The 14,237-nt window shown below is 40.9% G+C and overlaps 1 protein-coding gene and 1 long non-coding RNA gene across 6 annotated transcripts in view; one reads left to right on the top strand and one right to left on the bottom strand.

Annotated features, from left to right (window-relative positions):
• LOC109422848 (reduced folate transporter-like) overlaps positions 1-2,793 on the bottom strand; it is a 75,676-nt gene extending 72,883 nt beyond the window's left edge. For 3 of the 5 annotated variants that reach the window (XM_062852905.1, XM_062852907.1, XM_062852908.1), the window contains exon 1: positions 2,349-2,793. The gene's annotated coding sequence lies outside the window, so the exon portion shown is untranslated. Of the gene's footprint in view, positions 1-1,401 lie in introns of all 5 variants that reach the window. The other 2 variants (XM_062852904.1, XM_062852906.1) reach the window with 2 other exon arrangements.
• LOC134288344 (uncharacterized) overlaps positions 1-14,237 on the top strand; it is a 451,989-nt gene that overhangs the window by 355,220 nt on the left and 82,532 nt on the right. The window lies entirely within an intron of this gene.

Genomic DNA, 14,237 nt, shown 5'->3' with positions numbered 1-14,237 from the left:
AGTTTGCCTCGCCCTTACAGCGTCAGTAGCGGTACTATAAGCACAGACAAACAGACGTAACTCTTAGAGGAAATTCATCAAAAACTTTTGCCCGGTATCATTGTCATGAGCACACTGCCACCTGTTGGTAGAACCGCGCGCGACACTGTCGGCCATGATGGATTTCGATTTGACGTTTTGCTGACACGCACACTACTACACAGATTTCCTGTAATTTTCGTTTGCATCATTCAGCAGCGTGTACACTGGCAAATGTCAAAGCGATCGAACACTAGCGCATCTGGTGGGACTATCGCGCAAATCAAATGAAATTTGAATTGGTCGTTAAATGCATGTGCCAAGCCGTTTTGAAGAGTGTTACGTCTGTTTGTCTGTGCTATAAGTGTCAAATAAATTTTGTTTACCAAAACAAAAGGTCCTCTACAAGATGGGCACTTAAACATAATCAATTATTACAACCAAAGTTTTTAAAATAATTAAATAGGCAAACTGAGTACAGCGCCATTGTGGCGTTCTAGTGTATTTCTATTGGCTCAAACATCAAAAGCCAGATAAACGATATGATTTCTAGTGCCATGAAATGGATGTTTGTTGAACGAAAGTGCGATATTCATCAACATGTCACTTGAGTTTTTTTAAGGGTTCAAGGGCACGATAAAGGCGCCATAACCGCAAGGTGGATTAATTAGGGATTTTCAAATGCAAAGTCTAACAATTTATTTTTATGGAAATTACACTTCATCATCAATACTAACAATGACGAACGGTACAATATTTGCATGTTAGATATATTAAAAAAGAGACCAGCTATGATTAGCGTTGTTTCAATATATTGCCGACATATTTTATGATGTACGCTAAACATTCTACTTTACCCAGCAGCGGTCGCGTCGTATACTGAGTACACGCACCATGAAAAATACATGCTTGTGTTAAACACCGTGAGCATGGTGTCGCTGAAGGTGGTCGATGGGTTAATACTCACAATAAAACAATGGCATGAAGCGAGCCCATCAATTCGTATATCAACCCTTCCGCATCTTCATGGGGCACTTGCTGGCTTTGTTTAGTGTGCCCAACAGACCCTTTAATTTTGATGGTAACGCTTTGTAATGAGAATTGCGTTACGAAACGTTTCACAGCAAAATCAAATGGGTCTGTTGGGCACACTAAACAAAGCCAGCAAGTGCCCTATTGCTAGTCGAACGCCGGACATCTTCTGGCTGGAGAACTTTCACACCAACCGACTCGCAAATGACGGAACATTCGCACGGACTCTATCAATCCCATTCCCTGGTTTCGGTTCACATTCTTCTCCTGATGTTTGTTTCGTTACTTGAGGTTTTACGATTGGCTTGCAGGTCCCAACACCAACTCACAAATCCAAAGAACTAGGCTTACCATTCCAGAGACAACCAAGGCTCAAGCGACAGTCTTTGTCCGGTGTGGATTTTTATACTGGATGCCCAAGAGATACTTTTTCACCTGAGTTTCTCCTTTATTTTTATTATGATGCTCAATAATGGTTCAATAGTCGCAAAAGCTTTTTATCTTTGCGTCGCTTTCCCGCGCCAAACAGGTAACTGGCTGTTGTTGGATTCCCCTGAACACACATCTTCCCCGAAGCGATTCAACTGCAACTGATTGCTACGAGAGGCCCTTGACGTTTTCACGCTCTATCCCACGGCAGACGGACCGGCACCAATTGTTTGATTGTGTTTGGCGAAATTTAATTATTTCCCACGGGGATTGGCACCTGCAGAAATGGGAAAATAGCTCGTCCAGGAAGTTCTTCTCTCGTGTTGCAGCCCTTAGGGAGTGGAATCTTTTCTTTTCTGGGGGAAATGGTTTGTGCGATGATTTGTGGGCGAGTGTGCATAATAACAAGTATCTGTGTCTCAGTTATAATTTTACAAACATCCTTACGAATTCACCTACAATGTAGGTGGCTGTACAAAATGATTATCTCCTATTGATTTTGAAATTTTATATTTTTTTATTATTAAATTCTAAAAAAAAACAGCTAAACCGAATGTGTCGGTCAGAACCCAAAATAATAACAAATGTGAAAAAAGAAATTCGGCATAACGAAGAACTACCACTGCACCAATGACTCCGTTTTCAATGTACCACATGCTTTTCAATTTTCAACTTTGTATCATGTGCGCTATGCATTCTATGGGCGCATTAAATAGGCTGCAGTCTCTTCTATTTTCGGCTACAACTGCCACTGCTGTCACTACTTTTCCAGGCACCTCCAAGATTGATGAGAAGCATGCACACAAAACCCCGACACTGTTCGTGGCCTTATTCTTCCGAACAAAAGTGTCAAACTGATAAAAAGTCACCGTATTTCCGCTGCAATTTTTCACCATCTCTCATTGACCTACGGACCGACCGACGACGACCGTTGTTTGGCGGCGAAATGCACCAAGACACTAGGTACTGACTGACGCACTGACTGGGGGAACCCACTTCGTTCGCTCCTCCAATCGAGCCCGCACTGTAATTAAAATTAATCTCATCAATGAAGCAACACAGCACACAATCTTATCGCGCTCAGCCAAGCTTTGTTGGACGACTGACTGGAAGACGACAGGGCAACGCGATATTTTTATTCAATGGGTTTCATTGACTGGAACATCACTTGGGGTACATTTCTTTTGAAGCGAGAGTTAGTAACTGCACTTTGGTGCAAGGTGAACTATGAGATTTTTTATTCTGATAGGTGATTTACTCAAACGCTAGCTGATAGAGCACCCGGAGTAAGCTTGAATTATCATCCGGTATCATATTTGGTTTATCGTTTTATAATCCCATAGACTTGATTTTTTTTCCTATTGTGTTAAACTCCTCGACGTCGACAAGGTGAGGTAATTTATTCAGGTAATTATGCAGTTTTATCGCTGGTCGGTATGAGGAGAACGATGTGCCGTTGAAAGAATATCGCTGGAGTGAGTTCACCAGTCTTCCCATGCTCAGCATTCACTTTGAGCAACTTTTAGTGGCTGGTCGGGCTAGAACCAACCAGTCCTGGGGCCGAAAAGAAAGATTCTCATCTGCGCCTCCTTGAAACTCTGGACCTGCCTCTGCTTCGATATCCTGCTGCGTTCCAGTCTAACGTTTGCTTGAAGATCTAGTTGCCGCCCCTGCGTTGCTATCGACTTATTTTCGATGACATCAACGAAGCAGCTTCATGTTGGTGACCCAATTGTGAAGCCACAATCCACGAATTATATTACCACAGGCATTTATTGATGGAGACGTGCAGCCGTTGGTGCTCTCCACTGATACACACCAAGTTTCAACTAGCATACAGCAGAATAGAGCGAATGCTCTAGTTGAAAAAAGTCAGATTTTGGTGCGTCGGCTGGTGATTGTTTTTACACACATTACTCGATCTAGTGACACCAAAGTTCATCAATTGGCCTCCATAACATTCAAAGCCTTTCCAACATTTCTCCACTGCTTGGCTAGCTACCGTAAAGCTGACCGCGTTTCCAACGATTGAGTCCTGTTGACGTTGACACTGAGGATTGGACGGGAAGAATACCCGGATCATCGCGTCATTCCAGAAGAAGGATCAGGTTTGGGATCACTTTGCAGAGGATTTAGAGGATGACAGTAACATGATGCCCCGCCAATGTATGCATACAGTCAAATCCTGCATTTCAACTAATCAGCCGGGTCGGTCAACAGCTGTCTAAATGTGTCTTTCGTGGGCATCGTTGCATTTATCTTAGTCCCACCAAGGAAACGTGAGGCATCGCAGAGGAGACACATGTCGCCGGTATTTGCTGCATTCTCGTCTTCCTCGGCTAGGGAGTCTGCCCACGCTCTTCTGTCCCGTCTACAGGAACGTTCCACTGTCTTTTTGAGAGCCGAATAGCGCTGACGTGCTGACGGGCTACCGTTTTGGCTCCACGTGTTTTCGCTCGCTGTATTGCGGTTTTTGCGGTCCTTTGCTTATCTGTCCAGGTGTTCTAGGTGCCACTGCTTTCTCTGGGTGCATAGCTCACCAAAATTATTCTTGCCGGTGGCGATACAGGCGTTCTTGATGGTGCTCCATTGATCTTCTACGCTTCCACCTTCCGGAATATCCGAAGCACGGTTCTTCAGCTCATCGACGAAGGACCTTTGCACCGCAGCGTCTTCCAGTCGGCGTGTGTTAAACCGGCGCACGATTAGCTCCTCCTGTCAATGGAACCTCGCAATACGCAGCCGGATCTCGCTGATTAGGATATGATAGTCGGACGCAATGTCCGCACTACGTTTGTTCCGTACACCAAGAAGACTCCGTCTCGATTTTTGGCTAATGCAGATGTGGTCGATTTGATTTTCCGTGACGCCATCATAGGGAAACCCATGACGCTTTGTGCACAGGCCGATGGAGAAAAAGCGATCCTCCAATCAGCATGTCATTGTTGCACGAAACTCTGCAAACAGCTCTTCCTTCTCACTTGTTTCTCCGAGAACATGGTCTCCCTTGGCGTACTCATAGTCCGAGTTGTCGGAACCAACCTTCACGTTGAAGTCGCACATACAGATCACCTTTATCCACCTTTATCCACGACAGCATTTAATTGACTGTAAAAGTGCTCCTTTGTTTTGCAATTCGGCAGCATCGGTTGGCGCGTAACATTGGATCATGGTAAGGTTTCAAACCCGTGTTCTTAATCTGGCCACAATTATCCTCTATAGAAGGCCGGAACAAATCTCATTTTCTTCTTTTGTCACTTTCCTCGTTGACTCTAGGGAGGGGGAGGGGATAAATGATAAATGAATTTGATGAAAAATTACCCAAACTATTAGGCAAAATCGACAAATTCCTCGGATTTGTTGAAAAATTTTCACGACGACACTTGTTTCACTTTAATTTTTTTTAATAAATAATTTATTTGTGTCCCCCCTGAAAATATCGAATGCCGACAAAACATAAGAAAAAATCGAAATTTGTGTCAGCCTAATAGGTTCTCAAATGATTGTGAGCGCAGAGCGTAAATTGGCTCAGTCCTAGGATCTCAAGTTTTATCCGGCATGCCTCTTTGGCTAATTGAGCCAGTTTACCCTGCTGGGCTAGGATTAATACATCCCAAGTTCCAATTCTTGTCCGTGGTTTTGCATTGTCGTTGCCTTTGAATCAGTTTGTTATCTTTCATTTTCGGTTTCTGCAGCGTTTATAGGGCTTCGGGAATAGTAGGTCGTTGGCATAAGGTCCTCTATCCACCGTGGTGGGGCTGACATCTTAGGTATAGCTTTCGTTAGAGGAGCATTTCATGCCACACCTTCTTGGTGAACAGATGATCGGGACGTACCTCCTCGTCCTTCGTTTACTACACTGAATTCAGAGGGACAACAGTGCTCACTGCTCAGGCTGTACTACCAGCAAAGCACACAGCACTTAACTTGTGGTCTTTGTCATCGGTTGTCCCGTGGAAGTATGCGTTAGGAACTTACGAGGGCCAAAGCTATGGCTAAACGCTCCTTGTCGTCCACCATTTTGCAGCCCTTACATACGTACAATAGAATTGATTATTTTTACCGTTTAGGGGAAGGAAAAGAAGACAAAGAAGAAGAAAAATGTGAAGATGTATTTTATATCACGGATATCTTGTTCTATACACAACCCAGCCAGCAATTTGGTTGCTATATCGAAAATGCAACTGAACTAGTCACACATATATAGCACCAAAGCAATCGTATTCAATGCATGAAACAGGCATATACATACTAAAGTGGAGGCCATATCGAAACATATATACGATTACTGCGATTCCATCCAACATAATTTACGATTTCTCGAAAAATTTCTGCGATTTCGCCGATTTTGTCCGTCTAAATATACGATTATGCATGATCTTATTACGATTGAGAGTACCAATATACGACTCAAGATTTTCAAATAAAAAAAAAAACAATTGGTATTCAGTGGGAATCGAACTTAGGTCCTTTGATTGGGAACTGCGCCTTATCTCTATTGGCTATACTGCCAAGTTGAAAACAGAGAGTTCAAAGTGAATGGCATGAAACGAATAAAAATTAGCATGATACGGTGCGAGACTTGTGGTGGGAGCGTTGTTGTTTTGCATTGTGTGGCATCAAAAGTGGTACCGTGCACTCAGGAAAATATCTTCATTTGATTCATGTGCGAGCCTACATGGATTTTTGCAAGGGGGTTTGCCTCATGAAGAGTATGTGCAGAATCAATGAATTACTGTCGAACTTTGTTTTCATTACATTGATGGCAAACTTGAATGGAATTCATAACCAAGACACATACTTTTCAGTAGTTTCTTCAATGAATAATATTTACCCTATTTATCGTTTCGAGGCTAGGTATTTTTTGTTTTTTGCATTGGAAAATTGATAATTTTTTTCCTGCATCAGAATTAATTCAATCGAAGTTACAATCAACTCCCAATCTTTTACATGTTTCTTATACAAAAGTGTAAAATATTGAAAATCGATGATAAATCCGATGAATGATACAGGACAAAAGAGCTTTAAAACTTATGCAATATAAATGAAGACGATTCTGCAAAACCAAATTTATTCATTGCCTGGATTCTCCTGAATACGTCGCTGAATGTTTGGATGTTTTCACCTCGGTTTTCACAAGCGGTTGATCCGGGGCGCGCAGGCCTTCCTGCCCTTCATCACTCAAAATGCACGACAACCGCAGCAAGGGGTGTTTCTGCTCTTGACCTTCGCATCCGAAAGATTCGCAATGAGCTCCGACGGTTAGTAGAAGTCTTTCTCGAACGGGATCAGCTCTTCGCTAGTCCACTTCAGCGTACGCAGCGTGGCACCGTTGTTAGATTGCCGATCGAATGTGCCACGATTTCCACCGAAACCGCCACCGCCAATCATTCCGTCCATTCCGCCGCGGGATCCTCCCGAGAGGCGATCGCCTCCGCGGAAACCTCATCTATTCATGGAACGGCCACCACCCTGGTTGCCGGATGATTGCCGGCCACCTGTCGGAATCCGCCAGAAAATTGTTGTACATTTTTTAGCTGGTTTTGGGAGGGTGCTTGCAGAATCAAACGAATAGTGGAGCGACGTAGATTTTCCGCCCAAACACTTTGGGCGATTCACTCAAAATGCACGACAACCATAGCACCTTGAAAAGTATTTCTGTTGTGGTTTCCATTATAAATTAATTATATATTTATAAATAAATACCTTAAAATGCTGCCTAAGTATTGCCAGGAAAGGGAAGAAAAATCACACTCGCTCGACACTTTCTTCGGTGGCCATCTTGTATTTTGGAATGAATTTTGTCTTTCAAGTGGTCATGATGCTAGCACATACTTTGAATGAAATGCCAAATGACATATATGCAAGTAACAAATAAGAGGCATTCAATGGCGCTATGATGACTATATGGTACAAATAAAATTAATGAAATTGATAAATTGACCATGGCATATGCAGTTGCACATGCATTTAAGGAAGATATTTTCCTGAGTGTGCAAGAGGCCCGGAATTCAGCGATTTGTAGTTAGCCTCGATTTAGCCTCGGTTTTTAATTTGCTGTTGTAGGGTTTTTCGAGGCTAACTACAAATCGACCGAGGCTAAGGTTTTGGTGCCTTCTATCAAAAAACCGATTGTCGCATCGGAAAGATCGCTTGATTTCCAAGCGGAATACTCCAAAAAACTTTTGCATTTGTTCTTTAATTGCCATTTCTAGAGCAAAAACAAATTTCCCCATAGCAACTCGCATGAAACCACCGATGCACTTTCCGAGGCTAACTACAAATCAACCGAGGCTGACGTTTTAGTGCCTTCTATCGAAAAATCGATGGCCGTATTCGAAAGATTGCGTGATTTCCAAGTGAAATACCTATAAAAACTTGTAGGCTTGCTGCAGAAATCGTCATTTTACGAGCAAAACAGATTTGCTCATACCGATTCGCAAGTGCGCCTTCAGATGCACTTTTCGAGGCTAACTACAAATCGACCGAGGCTGAAGATTTGGTGCGTTCCATCGGAAAACACAGCATTGCATTAGAAAGAAAAGATTATTTCCAAGCGAAAAACATATAGTAACTTCAAATTTTCGCATTAAATTGTCAAACAAAAAGCAAAAACAAACTTGACCATATAATCTTGCATGCAAGTTTCGAGGCTCACTTCATTAAACCCAGAATAAGCGGCACAAAATCACCGAGGCTCAGGTTTTGGCTAAGTGATCGGTTCAATTTAGCACCCACAATGGTAGATGGGATCCATATGAAGCGATTGAGCACTTGGGATTGAAAATCCATCGTGGTTTACTCAACTTTTTCACAAAAACACGTATTTCATATAATTTGAACGATTTTTAAGGATGCACCCCACAAAACCACCGAGGTTCAGGTTTTGGCTTAGTGATCGGTTCAATTTAGCAACCACAATGGTAGATGGGATCCATATGAAGCGATTGAGCCCTAGAGATTGAAAATCCATCGTGGTTTACTCAACTTTTTCACAAAAACACGTATTTCATATAATTTGAACGATTTTTAAGGATGCACCCTACAAAACCACCGAGGTTCAGGTTTTGACTAGGTGATCGGTTCAATTTTGCACACGCAACGGTAGATGGGATCCATATGAAGCGATTGAGCCCTAGAGATTGAAAATCCATTGTGGTTTACTCAACTTTTTCACAAAAACACGTATTTCATATAATTTGAACGATTTTCAAGGATGCACCCTACAAAACCACCGAGGTTCAGGTTTTGGCTTTGTGATCGGTTCAATTTTGCACACACAACGGTAGATGGGATCCATATGAAGCGATTGAGCCCTAGAGTTTGAAAATTCATTGCAGTTTACTCAACTTTTTCACAAAAAAACGTATTTCAAATAATTTGAACGATTTTCAAGGATGCACCCTACAAAACCACCGAGGTTCAGGTTTTGGCTTAGTGATCGGTTCAATTTAGCAACCACAATGGTAGATGGGATCCATATGAAGCGATTGAGCCCTAGAGTTTGAAAATTCATTGCAGTTTACTCAACTTTTTCACAAAAACACGTATTTCATATAATTTGAACGATTTTTAAGGATGCACCCTACAAAACCACCGAGGTTCAGGTTTTGGCTAGGTGATCGGTTCAATTTTGCACACGCAACGGTAGATGGGATCCATATGAAGCGATTGAGCCCTAGAGTTTGAAAATTCATTGCAGTTTACTCAACTTTTTCACAAAAACACGAATTTCATATAATTTGAACGATTTTTAAGGATGCACCCCACAAAACCACCGAGGTTCAGGTTTTGGCTTAGTGATCGGTTCAATCAAGCACCCACAATGGTAGATGGGATCCATATGAAGCGATTGAGCCCTAGAGATTGAAAATTCATTGTGGTTTGTTCAACTTTTTCACAAAAACACGAATTTCATATAATTTGAACGATTTTCAAGGATGCACCCCACAAAACCACCGAGGTTCAGGTTTTGACTAGGTGATCGGTTCAATTTGGCACACACAACGATAGATGGGATCCATATGAAGCGATTGAGCCCTAGAGATTGAAAATCCGTCGTGGTTTACTCAACTTTTTCACAAAAACACGTATTTCATATAATTTGAACGATTTTCAAGGATGCACCCTACAAAACCACCGAGGTTCAGGTTTTGGCTAGGTGATCGGTTCAATTTTGCACACACAACGGTAGATGGGATCCAAATGAAGCGATTGAGCCCTAGAGTTTGAAAATTCATTGCAGTTTACTCAACTTTTTCACAAAAAAACGTATTTCAAATAATTTGAACGATTTTCAAGGATGCACCCTACAAAACCACCGAGGTTCAGGTTTTGGCTAGGTGATCGGTTCAATTTGGCACACACAACGGTAGATGGGATCCATATGAAGCGATTGAGCCCTAGAGATTGAAAATCCATCGTGGTTTACTCAACTTTTTCACAAAAACACGTATTTCATATAATTTGAACGATTTTTAAGGATGCACCCTACAAAACCACCGAGGTTCAGGTTTTGGCTAGGTGATCGGTTCAATTTTGCACACGCAACGGTAGATGGGATCCATATGAAGCGATTGAGCCCTAGAGTTTGAAAATTCATTGCAGTTTACTCAACTTTTTCACAAAAAAACGTATTTCAAATAATTTGAACGATTTTCAAGGATGCACCCTACAAAACCACCGAGGTTCAGGTTTTGGCTAGGTGATCGGTTCAATTTGGCACACACAACGGTAGATGGGATCCATATGAAGCGATTGAGCCCTAGAGCTTAAAAATTCATTGCAGTTTACTCAACTTTTTCACAAAAAAACGTATTTCAAATAATTTGAACGATTTTCAAGGATGCACCCTACAAAACCACCGAGGTTCAGGTTTTGGCTTAGTGATCGGTTCAATTAAGCACCCACAATGGTAGATGGGATCCATATGAAGCGATTGAGCCCTAGAGATTGAAAATTCATTGTGGTTTGTTCAACTTTTTCACAAAAACACGAATTTCATATAATTTGAACGATTTTCAAGGATGCACCCCACAAAACCACCGAGGTTCAGGTTTTGGCAAGGTGATCGGTTCAATTTAGCAACCACAATGGTAGATGGGATCCATATGAAGCGATTGAGCCCTAGAGTTTGAAAATTCATTGTAGTTTACTCAACTTTTTCACAAAAAAACGTATTTCAAATAATTTGAACGATTTTCAAGGATGCACCCCACAAAACCACCGAGGTTCAGGTTTTGGCTAGGTGATCGGTTCAATTTGGCACACACAACGGTAGATGGGATCCATATGAAGCGATTGAGCCCTAGAGCTTAAAAATTCATTGCAGTTTACTCAACTTTTTCACAAAAAAACGTATTTCAAATAATTTGAACGATTTTCAAGGATGCATCCTACAAAACCACCGAGGTTCAGGTTTTGTCAAAGTGATCAGTCGGAAACCGTATGGTCCATCGACCGAATAATGTCATCATAGACTAATTTCTAGACCTCGATGTACCAAAGATAACCCGGATCAAAAATGACCATTCATTACATGGTAAATATTATTAATATATTATTGTTCACAATAAAACACACAGTAGATATATGGTTACTTTTTACAATAGAAATCAATTCGATATAGTTCGTACAATAAGTGAACATTAGCTTTATTAGTGACTAATTGATTCGAGTGTTTCTCAATCGTTCTTTAATAATTTAAAGTTACTAAATATTAGTAAAAAAAATGAGTTGTTTTCACACATTTGGAAAAGTGCCTGCAATGTTCTCATGGACTTTTTATTAAAAAAGAGTTTATTTCTCAATTACACTTAAAAACAATTCGTCACAAATTAATAACAATACATATTATTGTTGCTTGGATCATGTTATTCTACTCTGTATTGTCTATCCAGTTGGAATCAAGACAGCCATTCAATAAAAAATTGTCATTTTCTTGGTCCACAAGTGTCGCAACTATTTCGCATCTGGTGCGCTGTATTGCTGATAACAACGGGAAGGATGCGCACTACATTTGACTTGATTAAAAAACATCGCGATTTGGGTCGACTTGATTGTCCGGTCATGTCCGGTTTGGTGGCGGGCCGACAATATAATCAAATACAAAATCACTTGACATATTCTCCGTGCAGTTGAAACCCGGAATTTTCGACTAGCGAAGTTGAATTTTTCTCCAAATCCGTGCGTCGGACCTAACTTCGGAAGTGGTGCGCTGTATAGCAGACCAGGTTTACTATACAGCGCTCCACTTATGAAGTTAGGTCCGACGCACGGATTTGGAGAAAAAACTAACTTCACCAGTCGAAAACTTCGATTTTCAACTAAATTGAGAATATTTTTTTTAGTCTTCGTTTTAAATTTGAATACAGTAGATATTGGCAAGGGAAGCTGTCTATTGAAACCTGAGGAAGTACTTATAGTACACTTGCAGAAAAGCAGGTTTATCCAAGTGAGGACGTTACGACAAGAAAAAGATGAACAATGATTTTTCTGTTGTTTTCCAGTAAATTAAATGAATCTAGTAAATAGAAACTACCATTGATAACAATACAAAAACAACTAGTTTAATGGGTTCGATTGAACCGATGTTAAAATAAACATGCAATATTGCGCAGTTCCCACCCAACTGGACCCCTTTCGCAGTTAGTATAAGTGCGGGATCGTGAATAAAACTGCGATTTTGCATCGAATCGTTTCGGTGTCTTCTGCGCACTTATTCAGCACTTTGTAATGCATAAGTGCGCAGAAGACACCGACACGTTTCGATGCAAAATCGCAGTTTTATTCACGATCCCGCAGTTATACTAACTGCGAAAGGGGTCCAGTGGGGTGGGAAATGCGCAATAATATTTGTTGCTATGTTAACAGATTTCGCTTTTGAAAAACCATAGAATTCATATTTCTCGGTAACATTTTTCTCCCGCATTTACATATGGCCTTATGTACATATTGTGTACGATTTATTTATGGTATGGATCATATGACCTGAGGTCTGACTTGTGATATTAGGCAGTTATTTGAAAAGATTGATGATAGATCTTATCAACAGCTGCCAAGCAATACATACCAGACATCAGAGCTCGCATCAGAGTGTTTGATTCTTATAATAAAATGTGCATATCATTCTGGCGGCCTTTAGTGCTCATTAATGCGGGAAATATAAACTCTTCTATGGGTTTTCATAAGCGAAAACTGATTACAAATAACAACAAATATTATTGTAACAACGATTCATTTGACATCATTCAATTTATTGTATTTGTATTGTAAGAACAATGAAAAAAATTAGGATATATTGTTTTCTTTTGAAAAATGCCCTAAAATGTCTCATAAAAACACAATGCATTCTACTGTTTTTCGCGAAAAAATATATGAAAATTTTCTCTAAATTTTATGGTTAAGATACATAACGACCACCATATTTTATTGTAAAACTGCCATTTACCATTCGCTGAATGGTATAGAACAATAGGGGTGATGGTGAGTATGCTGTGCAAATTACAATATGTTTAATGGTGAATATTTTTCGAAAAAGTTATGTTGTAACAATAAAATTGTTTGTATTTTTATGGTATTTTTATCAGGGAACCCTTAAATTTTCAGTGTCCAGTCCGGTACCCAATGAATATTCATTACCGTGTATTTTTTTTTTCGTGTATACTTCCTTTTTTGTAAATTATATTTAGCGTGTTACACCGATCTGACATCTCTGACAGTTAGGGACTGTAAATAAATTACGTAAGTGGGTACCGAGAATGTTCAAAATCTGCGAACTTGACTGCGGAAAAAATCGTGACCATGACGCCGCTGACCACTCTAAATAACATTGATTAAAGGGTGAGCGGGTCACTGATGAAAATTGTTGCATTGCGAGATACAATATGGATATGAGCCATTTTACGAGACGTTTCGGATCAGCTGATCGCTCATTTCATGAATGAAAATTTGACAGGAGGTTGCGCCCCAGCCCGTGAGTGATAATATCAATATCAACACTGTTGTCGTTTCGTAAAATAGACTATTGACGTTTTCCTTATCGAACACGACGATTTGAATCCGTAGCGGATGAAACCGTCGCCAGAGTCGTCGCAGCCAATCAGCGGGCGGGAGTCTGACGTTTCTCCGATCTTGCGATGATCTCTGATCTCCGATTCGTTGCGATGATTCAGAAATGCCGAATGGAAGTTGGCAGCGCGTTTTACTATGAAAGCAACATACAATATTGTTCGTGCAGTTGAAAATCGAAAGTTTTGACAGGCGAAAATCGATTTTTCTCCTAAACCGTGTGTCGGACGAACGTCGGGCACAGTGCGCTGGATAGAGGGGCATGTCCGCTGTCCAGCGCACTACGTCCGACGTTGGGTTTCACGTATGGATTTTGAGAAAACTCGATTGTCGGGTGTGGGGAAACTTCGGGTTTCAACCGCGACGACAATATTGTACGTGGATTTACTACAGAACACGACGAATCAGAACCATCGTTTTTGTAATCGCCGTTCGAACCGTCGTTCTTTTGAAGACCGAGACAGCAGGTAAACTGACACATCGCTATGGCATAGGAGCAACACGTGCACACTTAAAATAAATCGCCGACCTCAGCAAATGGATTGCCGAGAATCCAACAGCCGAGAATCCGGTAATAATTTTTACTGAATCTCGGTAAAAGTTTTGCTCTTGAAATTCCTCCACGAATTCTTTTAGGAATTCCTCCAGAAATTCTTTTAGAAATACCTCCAAGCATTCCTCCAGGGATT

The sequence above is a fragment of the Aedes albopictus genome, chromosome 2 (assembly GCF_035046485.1).
Source record: "Aedes albopictus strain Foshan chromosome 2, AalbF5, whole genome shotgun sequence".
Classification (NCBI taxonomy): domain Eukaryota; kingdom Metazoa; phylum Arthropoda; class Insecta; order Diptera; family Culicidae; genus Aedes; species Aedes albopictus.
Note: the sequence above shows the minus strand (reverse complement) of the source record. Positions and strands in the feature narration are given on the sequence as shown.